Here is a 12,190-nt window from a genome sequence, read left to right as displayed (position 1 = left end):
TGATCACACACATAAGACAATTGGACCAGCTCACCACATCAAACAAGTGTATTGTGCACTTCAGAATTCCATCCACCCACTGTCCAAACTGCTTGGCACAGGACTTATACACTCCATACCTGTGACCAACATTACCTGGATCAATCCATGTTCACTTCACATGTCAGAACAGCAACACCTACCTGCCAATGTCACAACTCTGAAATGGCCACATGAGGATGGCATGGTGAAGAAACCTGGATAAAACACAGTACAAGGAGTTTAGGTATGAAAAATCATACATATGACCCAAACCTCATATCAACTTCAGTATATCCACTCACATTGCAACGGGAATGACACAAACCAAGCATATCATCAAGGCAGCAACATTTCCAAGTCTGACATAGCAAGCAAACATTGGCTGTATACTGCATAGCTTAATATCCCCAGCCTATTAGAAACAAATAACCTATTCAACACATCCTGACCCCTACAGTTCCCCATACAGTCACAGTAATCACATGATGTAGGAAAGTCCTCCTTTTTGCCCTGGTCACCCCCACACTTTTTGGACAGGTACTGGTGGTTACTGACTTTTGGCTGTGTCCTGGGTACTGGTTACTAGTCCCAGGGCCAGTGTTCTGTGTAAAATGGATATGCAAATTAGGCTAATTATAATTGGCTAAGTTAAACTACCTATAAGTCCCTAGTATATGGTAGGGCATGTAGGTTTAGGGACCACAGCATAGATAGTGCACCCATAGGTGCACTGCTGAGGTGCCCAGTGTCATTTTAAAGGCAGACCTGCCTTGCTGGCTGCTTTTAAATTAAATGTATATGCAAATTCGACGTTGGAATTAAAAGTAGTTCCAAAGTCTTAAACTACCTTATTTTTACATATAAGTCACCCCTAAGGTGTGCCCTATGTGCCCCTAGGGCTGGGTGCCATGTAACTATAAGCAGGGACTTTATAAAAATAGTTGTATAAGCCCTGGTGAGGTAAAAACAACCAAATTCGTTTTTCCCTCATTGTAGTAAATGGCCTTCATAGGCTAGAATGGGGAGACTTTATTTTAATTTTTAAAGTCTCCTTAAATGATGCTTACCAAGAGTTTGGTATCAAATCAATTGTTGTAATAAATCCCACAACTTGCAGTTGTTGGATTTAATATATATAAAAGTTGCCAATTTCAGCCCTGCAGTGTTTTTGCTGCTGTGCTCTGATTGGCCAGCCTCTTGCAGCCTTGCCAGGCTACCTTGATGAGGTGTGAAGTGGCCTGGCTTCACACAAAGGAATGTGCCTGTGGGACGGAATCTCCCCTCAGCAGATGGTGAGGCAGGAAGGGGGAGGGCTGCCAAACTGGCCTTCAAAGTCAGAGAAGGACATTTGGAGCAACCGGCAACACCCCCACATCCTGTAACCCCAGATAACTAGGTGCCCCCTTGATTAGATTAAAGGGCAGGAGAGGGGTGTGTTTATGATTTTTAGCCACACCAGTGGGTGGGCTCAGCCAGATGTAACCTCCAAAAATCAGATTCAGCCATGATTTTTGCCACACTTCACAGGAAGTGGTCACCCCAAGGGGAAGGACCCTGCACCTGATTGGAGAACCAGGACCCCCCTGCTTTTCACCCAGGAGCAAGGATAAAACTGGCAGACCTGCACCCACACCTCATATCCCCATCAGATTTAACAAGGAAGAACCAGAGGAGAAGAAGTACTGCCCTGCTGGACCCCTGGCCTGCACCTGGAACCTGCACTCAGAAGGACTGCACCAGCTGCACACTTGGGCTTCACCACAAGAAGGACTTTGCCTGGCTTCAACTGGTTCAAGGAGGGACTTCCTGTTTGCTACAGGTGAAAAATTGCTAACCAGAGTCCCCTGCACCAACTCCTGAAGAAAGCGACCAGCTGACCACTGTCCGGTGGCCAAAAAGCAGTTTGCCCAGGTGCATTCTGGAAGTTGTAGTCCGCACCCCCCAAGGACCATCTCAGAACTTCTGGACCCTTGGGGTGAGCTGTGGACCTCAGAAGAACCTTAAAAGGACATCTGGGAGAAGGCCCAGAAGTTTGGAGAAGTTTGGAGAACTTTTGAAAAAAAGCTCCATAGAGGGACCGACCCGCAGCAGCTACTCTAGCCAGCTTGCCTCAACCGCAACCCGGCCTGATTTGCTGGTTCGCCCCGGTAAAGAAAATCTCTGAAAAAGAGACTACGGGCCTCATTCCAACCCTGGCGGTCTATGCAGACAGTGAAAATCGCGACGGGTGCCACTGCACCCGTCGCACCCCTGCAACTCCGCCGGCTCCATTCGGAGCCGGCTTCCTTGTTGCAGGGTCTTTACCGCTGGGCCGGCGGGTCGCCCGCCGGCCCAGCGGGAAAGTTAGAATGACCCCCGCGGTCTCTTGACCGCGGAGCGGTCTTCCGACGGGGTTACTTTGGCGGGCGGCGCAAAGTCAGAATGACCCCCTAAGTCCGAAGGTAAAAAGTTGACCGGGACCACCCAGCCAGCGTATCTGAGGAGGGCTCCAGGGATGTCGGATCAAGATCCAGGTTTACCCCGGTCGAAGGATTTTCACCACGAAAAAATGACTACGTCCGAAGGTAAAAATCTCCACCGAGGATTCCCGCATCGCGTATCCGGAGGAGGGCTCCAGGAGGTCGGAGTGGACTGGCAGGTTCATCCCGCTGAAGAAAATCTTCAAAAAAGAGACTAAGGGGGTTATTACAACTTTGGAGGAGGTGTTAATCCGTCCCAAAAGTGACGGTAAAGTGACGGATATACCACCAGCAGTATTACGAGTCCATTATATCCTATGGAACTCGTAATACGCTGGTGGTATATCCGTCACTTTACCGTCACTTTTGGGACGGATTAACACCTCCTCCAAAGTTGTAATAACCCCCTAAGTGTGAAGGTAAACATTTAACCGAGGCCTCCCACGGCCTGTAGCCGAGCAGGGCTCCATCGGTCGGCCTTAAACTTTGACTTTGCCCCGGTCGAGGTGCAACCAGATGATCCGATTGGCGCTTTTTGTTTCTAGGCGCTAAAAAAATAATAATTCTTTAAAAATTCATATCTCCGGTTCCCCTTATCCGATTTTATTCGTTTTGGTGTCATTTTAAAGATAGAAATATAATCTATTTTTATAAATTGGTTTTGGATTTTTAAACTGTTTCCTGTGTTTTATTTAATTACTGTTTTGTGTTATTTGAATGCTTTACACTCTGGGGGTCATTACAACCCTGGCGGACGGTGTAAAAGGTGGGGTAATACCGCGAACAGGCCGGCGAATAAAAAAAGGGAATTACGACCCTGGCAGTAACCGCCAACAAAGACAGCCACTTTAACACTTCGCCCGCCACGGCGGTACAGACAAACAATGTGGCGGTCACCGCCAACAGACAGGCGGGAGACAATGTACCGCCCACACTATTACAACACACCAATCCTCCACCTTTTCCGGGGCGGATTCACTGTGGATAAAAACACGGCGGAAACAGCTTTTGCTATGGGAAAACGCTCACCTTCTACACATCCCACGAGGAACGACGACTCCATGGTCCCGGAACTCCAAATACTCCCTGCCCTTGTCTTTTTGCTCCTGTTCGAACAATAGCGACGTAGGCGCAGAACATACCGGGGAGTACTGCATCTACGACAACGGGGAGGGGGAGGCAAAAGTTAGGGGGACACCCACCAAACACCCCCACCCCCACCCTCGCATAGTACAACATACACACCAATGCAGTTAAAAATATCACATCAACAACCCACAATCCCCCCGGAAGAATGCAAAGACAAAGCGAGATCCGTTCAAATATTGTAATGTGCCAATATACATGTCATAGAAAAATATACTGAATCATATCTCGAAATCTGTCATATTTATATATACAATACAGAAGTAGTGCAGATATGTACACAACAATGTCCGTGCACCAACAGTCAAAAAATGCATGGGCGAGGCCCACAATAGATACCTGACCAAAATCCAAGAGAACACTGCCGGGGCATCAGATTGAAACACAACAGGCACCTCAGGGGGAAGGGAAGGGGGGGCACCTCAGCCACATGAATGCAAAGCCAGATCCACAACGGGGCTCCATGCCCATTGATGCATCCTGGGGAGTGCAAAGCCACAGTCTCTCAAGTCTTTACAGTGGGTGGTTTGCCCACTGTTACATCCTGGGGAGTGCAAAGCCACAGTCTCACAAGTCTTTACAGTGGGTGGTTTGCCCACTGTTACATCCTGGGGAGTGCAAAGCCACATTGACGCAAGTAGATGCAGTTCTCAACTGGTACTGGGTGGGACTGGTGCCCAGACTGGATGAGTCTCCCCGTGAAAGTTCCTGTCCTGCCACTGTCCCAGCTGCACATGGAAGAAGGATGCCTGATGTGGCGGCCTATTCATACCCACACGGTGTTTGCCCTGATCAGCGGTCTTCACCATGGCGGTCTTGGCCTTGTTCAGCGGTGCTTTGCCATGGTTGGCTATGGATTGTTCAGCGGTGCTTCGCCATGGCGGTCTTGGCCTTGATCAGCGGTGCTTTGCCATGGCTGGCTATGGACTGTTCAGCGGAAGCCTGAGATGGCGGTTCAGATACTGACATTGGTGTGTGGCATGACGAACTCCACACTGGACATTGGGGTGTGGCATGACAAACTCCACACTGGCCATTGGGGTGTGGCATGACGAACTCCACACTGGACATTGGTGTGTGGCATGACGAACTCCACACTGGACATTGGTGTGTGGCAGGACGAACTCCACACTGGATATTGGTGTGTGGCATGACAAACTCCACACTGGACATTGGGGTGTGGCATGACGTTCCATCATCGCCCAGCGGGACTGTGGGATCCTGGTCCCTCCTGGGCACTGACTCCGGCAGGGGTCTCCTAACCAGTAACGATACCTGGGCCCTACTGGGCAATGACTCTGGCTGTGGTCTCCTGACCAGTGACGAGACTTGGGCCCTCCTGCGCAATGACTCTGGCGGTGGTCTCCTGACCAGTGACGAGGCTTGGGCCCTCCTGGGCAATGACTCTGGCGGTGGTCGCCTGACCAGTGACGAGACTTGGGCCCTCCTGGGCAATGACTCTGGCGGTGGTCGCCTGACCAGTAACGATACTTGGGCCCTCCTGGTCAATGACTCTGGCGGTGGTCTCCTGACCAGTGACGATACTTGGGCCCTCCTGGGCAATGACTCTGGCGGTGGTCTCCTGACCAGTGACAAGACTTGGGCCCTCCTGGGCAATGACTCTGGCGGTGGTCTCTGGACCAGTAACGAAGGTGCTGGCGGTTGTGTCTGGACCGCCGGAAATGATGGCGCACTTCTCCGGCGTGACACTCACAACAGGCTGGGAAGACTTCCTCGGAACCTTCCCCACCTTCTTTGGAGTTACAGCAGACTCACCAATCGCCTTCGATCCCATTTAATTTGTTGTCCCACCAGGAGTCTTGACACGGTCCCATCGTCCACTCTCCAATTTCGGTGCCTTTACAGGGGGTGGGCTGCCAGTGCCTTGGCTCCGGGTCCTACTGCCTGCCCTGGTGGACGGTGCACTCCAAAAACCTGGAACACGCACCACTGGTACTGGAGGCTTTTTGGCTGAGGCGCTACGACGGGACTGATGAACTGGAGGGGGGGGCAAACAGGTCAATTTGACAGAGGGACAGTTTCTGACGGACACTGGGATGGGTAGTTGGAGGGGGTCTGGGAGTGGAGGTAGAGGAGGTGGTTGTAGGAGGTGTCACTTTAGCTGTTTTGGGTGCAGGTGCAGGTACTGGAGGCTGTTGTGAGGTGGATGGATGTTGGGTGAGTGATTGCCGGCGTTTGGGTACTTTGGGAGGGGGCGTCACAGACACACTGGGAGAGGAAACAGGGGACGTGTAAATGGCAGTGGAGGTGGTGAGTGCAGGTGAGCGGTTTGTGGTGCTGGGTGTCCTGGTGCGAGTCCTAGTGCCTGTAGATGTGGTGCATGCAGGTGTGTGTGTAGACGACACTGGTAGGGAGGAGGGAGAAGAGGAGGAGGGGGACACAGTGGAGACAGTGGATGTTGCTGTGTCTGTATGCGTGTGATGCTTGTGTGAGTGCCTGTGGTGTGTGTGGTGCCTATGTTTGCTTGAGCTACTTTTGGGTGTTGACTTGTGTGCCTGCTGGTCTGTAGGTGTGCTTGGGATGGGCTGGGGTACAGGGGATTGGGTCTGGGTGGAGGAGGTTGGAGGGGGGAGGCTGGACACAGGGACAATGGCTGCCATCAGTGCTGAGGCCAGAGATTGCAGGGTTCGCTGAAGGACAGCCTGACCAGAATGAATGCCTTCCAGGAATGCATTACCGTGTTTCAACTCTCGTTCTACACCCTGGATGGCATTCACAATGGTAGACTGCCCAACAGTGAGTGACCTGAGGAGGTCAATGGCCTCCTCACTGAGGGCAGCAGGGGTGACTGGGGCAGGGGCTGAGGTGCCTGGGGCGAAGGTGATGCCCACCCTCCTGGGTGAGCGGGCACGGGACACACGCTGAGGGGCTGCTGGGAGGGCGGTGCTGGTAGGGGAGGTGGCAGCTGTACCTGTAGAAGTGGGGCGCAGAGATGGTGCCGCCACCAAAGGGGAGCTCCCATCGGCGGACGAGTCCATGTCGCTGGTTGATGATCTGGTGGCCGACGTGAAGCTCCCCTCGCCCTCCGTCCCACTGGTGAATTCAGAGTCTGTGGTGTGGCCCTCCATGGCCATGTGGGATGCAGCTCCCTCATGCTCCGGTGCCACTGTACCTCCGCCTGTTGATGCTGATGTACAAAAGAACAGGGAGAGCAGGAAAAGAGTGGAGACAGAAGAAAGAGAGTTTTAGTGCATGGCATACCGCTACCGTTGGCGGACAAGACAGACGCAGCAGCCCCATGCATTACACCGTGCTCCTGACCTCTGCACATGCTATTTCTGGGATATGGCCTACATGGCAATGGTAGTAATCTGCCCACATGGATGGCCAAGGGGCAACTATACATCAACTTCCCTCTGTTTTGAGCTGGGGTAGAGTGCCACATGGCCTACAAAACAGAGGGGCCTTGCCTACCTAACTCGCCCTGGCCTAGGGACACCCACAACCCACCACCCCCACCCAGACACCTCCACTGCACGCAAAGTCCATATGATGAGGTAGTACTCACCCCCTTGTGTCTGTTGTGATGTCCTTAAGCGCCGATCCAGCTCCAGGTAGGCCACCGCCAGGATCCGGAACATCAGGGGGGTCATGGTGCGACGGGCACCCCTCCCACGTTGGGAGGCCATCCCCAGCTGAGCCTCCGCCGTCTTCTTGCTGCAGCGGCGAATGTCCTCCCATCTCTTACGGCAGTGGGTGCCCCATCTCTGGTGGGCCCCCAGGGTCCAGACTTCCTTGGCGATGGCACGCCAAATGTCCCTCTTCTGGTGGGCACTGACCTACATGACATGCACAAGGAAAGAGGACAGTCATTACCTACTGCACCGTCGTTGTGATTGGCCCCCTCCCAACTCTATCCCTGTGGCCCATTCATCCCCATGCATAACTGTACTATATACTCTGCCCCCTTCCCTCATCCACCCAGCCCTCTCCACCCAGGCCTAGCCCATCCAACGTGCTCCCTGTGTACTAACCTGTTGGTCTGGAGGACCGCAGAGTAGCGTGTACTGGGGGAGGACCCCATCCACAAGTTTCTCGAACTCCTGTGCAGTGAAGGCAGGGGCCCTTTCCCCAGACGCAGCAGCCATCATCGCTTCCAGACCGAGGTCACAGCAGCACTAGCAGTGTAGGTCCTCTCCTGTCGAAGGTCAGGTATCTAGTGATTGAAGAGATAGAAAATGGTGGTGACGTCTGCGGCGGTGACGTCCGCGGCGGTGATGTCCACTGCGGGGCGCATCATCACCACCAGCGCACCTGTTCATTGGCTCTTGGGACCCATAGGGTCCAATGTTAACCAATGCAGCATTGCGCTGCACTCTACGACCGCCTACTGCGACGGTGTCCAACACCAGAGCAGTTACCCCACAATCCCATTGTCCCAGTTTAGAGGTCAGGCAGCCGTCATTTCAGGGGCCCACATGGCTTCAATTACTACTGCGCCACACATACCGAGGCCTACACTCAAAACCTTTCCCGGATGGGTTAATTGTCTGTTGGAGTCTTGTGTGTGACTGTGGGTACATACCTGGAGGAATGCTGACAGTTTCTTCGCTGTTGTCCTTCTTAGGCACCGTCAGTTGGGACATATTGGAAGATGGCGGAATCCTCCGGTGTACCGACCGCTGGTGGACCTGTTGACAATGGAAGAGCGACATGTCATTGTGACCTACCGGTTTGATCGTGCCACTATCCAGGAACTATGTACCCAGTTAGAGCCATACCTGATGTCACCAATCCGCCATCCGACTGGAATCCCCCCTGACGTGCAGGTGCTGTCAGTGCTGCATTTCCTTGCAAGTGGGTCATTTCAAACAAACAGTGGCCATGGCATCAGGGATGTCCCAGCCTAAGTTTTCCAACGTCTTGTCCAGAGTGTTGTCTGCCCTGCTGAAACACGTAAGGAGATACATAATTTTCCCTCAGGTGGAGGATTTGCCTACAGTGAAAGGTGATTTCTATGCCCTTGGACATATCCCCAACGTCATAGGTGCCATTGATGGGACCCATGTAGCTCTGGTCCCCCCTGCAGGAATGAACAGGTGTACAGGAACAGGAAGAGTTATCATTCGATGAATGTCCAGATGGTCTGTTTGGCAGACCAGTTCATCTCACAGGTAAATGCTATGTTCCCTGTTTCAGTGCATGACGCCTACATCCTGCGGAATAGCAGCATCCCTGATATGATGGGTGAACTCCAGAGGCACCGTGTGTGGCTACTAGGGGACTCTGGTTACCCCAACCTGTCCTGGCTATTGACCCCAGTGAGGAATCCCAGGACCAGGGCAGAGGAACAGTACAATGAGGTCCATGGACGGACTAGGAGGGTGATCGAGCGGACCTTCGGCCTCCTGAAGGCCAGGTTCAGGTGCCTCCATATGACTGGTGGTTCCTTATTCTACTCACCGAAGAAGGTGTGCGACATCATCATCGCCTGCTCCATGCTCCATAACTTGGCATTGCGACGGCAGGTGCCTTTTCTGCAGGAGGATGATCCAGATGACGGTGTTGTTGCAGCGGTGGAGCCTGTGGACAGTGATGAGGATGAAGCTGATGAAGATGAAAACGACAACAGGGAGTCAGTCATACAGCAATATTTCCAGTGAGACACAGGTGAGTAAATTTTCATGTTTCGCAGATTATTAACTTTCACACGTCTACCTCTATCCTGTACCTACATTTCACTCCCTATTTGTTAACTGAGTTGTCCCCTTTCATTTCAGTTTCACTATTGTGGTAACCTATGTGTCAACAGCTTGCACCCTTGAAAGGCTTGTGATGTGTGACATTGGTATGTTGGCCTTCCAATGGGTAACCTTTTTTAACACTGTAATTGACAATACAAAGTTCACAATAATTGACTGACTCCAGTTTTATTAGTGTTTCCAGGGTGTTTATTTAAGTGCATAACAATGAAGGGGGGTTGTGAAATGGGGATGGGTGATGGTGGAGGAATGTCCATGGCAGAGTCCAGTCTATTAGTCTCACAGGTACATTGCACATCTGGCCATTGGAAGTGGAGCTGGGGCAGTTCCGATTTGGACAGGGTAACAAAGTGGGACAGTGGGAGGACGATCAGGGTGGTCTTATTTCCTGGTGGGGTCTTGCCATCTTGCTCTGTCCTGTTCCTGGATCTCAGGGCCCGCTTGCGTGGTGGTGGTCCGTCTGCAGGGGATGGGGTGCTGGTGTGTTGGTCCTGTGGCGGGGCCTCCTGTCCACTAGCGCCGGCGGAGGTGGTGGGCAGTTCATCGTCCTGGCTAGTGCCACAGTGTCCCTCAAGGTCTTTTGAATGTCCGTCAGCACCCCTACAATGGTGCCCAGGGCGGAGCCGATGGTCCTGAGCTCCTCCCTGAACCCCAAATACTATTCCTCCTGCGGACGTAGGGTCTCTTGCAACTTGGCCAGTACCGTTGCCATCGTCTCCTGGGAGTGGTGGTATGCTCCCATGATGGAGGAGAGGGCCTCGTTGAGAGTAGGTTCCCTTTGCCTGTCCTCCCTCTGTCGCACAGCAGCCCTCCCAGTTGCCCTGTGTTCCTGTGACTCCGTCCCCTGGACCGTGTGCCCACTACCACAGTCCCCAGGTCCCTGTTGTTGTTGGGGTGGTGGGTTAGCCTGGGTGCCCTGTAGTGGTGGACACACCACTGATTGACCAGTCCTGGGTAGGGAGGTTTGGGCCCGCTGGGTGGGTGCTGTGCTGGTGTTCCCAGAGGGTGGCAGTTCGGTGTTGGGCTGTGGCTGGGCAAGGGGAACCGACTGTCCTGAGGCCCACGATGGTCCGGGCTGGTCATCAAGATCCAGTGGGGCAGAGCTGCTGTCGTCACTGTGGGCCTCTTCTGGGGCTGGAGTGGTGTTGTCTGGATCCTCTGGTGTGGTGACGTTCCTTCGGGTTCCTGCGGGGGTATGAGTACATGATTATTGAAGGTGTGTGTTTCATGATGTGCAATGTTTGGGTGTGCGTGTACCCCAGTGCAGGCATTCCTGTGTGGGGGCTTGTGTGGTGATAGTTGGGGGGTGTTGGGGTCTGTGCAGTGGGCATGCTTTAGTGATGGGTATCCATGCTTAGTTGTGTCATGCAGGTTTTGGGGTTGGGATGGGTGGTTGGTGTCATGGGTAGATAGGTGAGGATTTGGAGTGATAGGGGAGGGTGTGAGGATGGGGGTGTGTGATAGCATGCAGGTAGGGTGGGGGATATGATAGTTGAAATTTGACTTACCAGTGTCCGTTCCTCCAACGACTCCTGCGAGGCCCTCAGGATGCAAGATGGACAAGACTTGCTCCTCCCATGTTGTTAGTTGTGGGGGAGGAGGTGGGGGTCCACCGCCAGTCCGCTGAACCGCAATGTGGTGCCTGGATACCGTGGAACGCACCTTCCCCCGTAGGTCGTTCCACCTCTTCCTGATGTCCTCCCTATTTCTTGGGTGCTGTCCCACAGCGTTGACCCTGTCGACTATTCTTTGCCATAGCTCCATCTTCCTGGCTATGGATGTGTGCTGTACCTGTGATCCGAATAGCTGTGGCTCTACCCGGATGATTTCCTCGACCATGACCATGAGCTCCTCCTCGGAGAAGCGGGGGTGTCTTTGGCGTGCTATGGGGTGGTGTGTGTGATGAGTGGGGTGGTGTATGTGTTGATGAGTGTGGTGAGTGTAGTGGTATGTGGTGTTTTGTGCGTGGGTGTTGTGTGGGTGATGGTGTAGTGTGCCTCTGTGTGATGGGGTTCTCTATTCTGTGCTGTCTCTCTCGGGCCTTCTCTCCGTAATAGTGGTCGTAGGGGTTTGTGGGTGATGTGGGTGTGTGTTTTATATTGTGTTGGGTGTGTGGGAGTGTTGTTTGTATGTGTATCAGGTGTGTGTATTTGGAATTGTCCAATGTGGCGGTGTTTTGGAGATGTGTGTGTATTTTGAGCACGGCGGTGTATACCGCCAATGGAATACCGCGGTTGAAAGACCGCCACGTTGATTCGTGGGTCGTAATAGCATGGGCGTGTTTCTGTTGGCGTGGAGGTGGAGGATTTGTTTCTGCATGTTAATCGCTGACCTTTGGTGTGGCGGTGTTGTGTGGGTGTCTGAATGTCGGCGGATTCCGAGATGTGGGTCATAATAGCTGTGGCGGTCTACCGCGGATGCGGCGGTGTATTGGCGCTCTTCTGCACGGCGGTAAGCGCCTTATACCGCCAAGGTCGTAATGACCCCCTCTGTCTCCTAAGTTAAGCCTTGACGCTCGTTGCCAAGCTACCAAGGGTTGAGCTGGGGTTAATTTACTGAGACCTAACTGGACCTTAGTGGAGGTTAGTGGCCTATTGCTAAGTGTAGGTACCTACCTGCCCTTACCAATAACCCATTTTCCAACACATGACATTACATATTTACACTCAAGTGAAGCAGTGATTGATGATATCTGCCTGCAAGTCTTCACCTTTCTCTTTATCACTGTCATCTTCACTTGGCATTTCTGGATTCTCAACTGGTGATACTGCTAGCTCCCCCTCATATATGGAATATATGGGATGTGTCTCCTCAGGGCAATGTTGTGTAGCATGCAGCAGG

The sequence above is a fragment of the Pleurodeles waltl genome, chromosome 6 (genome assembly GCF_031143425.1).
Source record: "Pleurodeles waltl isolate 20211129_DDA chromosome 6, aPleWal1.hap1.20221129, whole genome shotgun sequence".
NCBI classification, from domain to species: Eukaryota; Metazoa; Chordata; class Amphibia; order Caudata; family Salamandridae; genus Pleurodeles; species Pleurodeles waltl.
Note: the sequence above shows the minus strand (reverse complement) of the source record.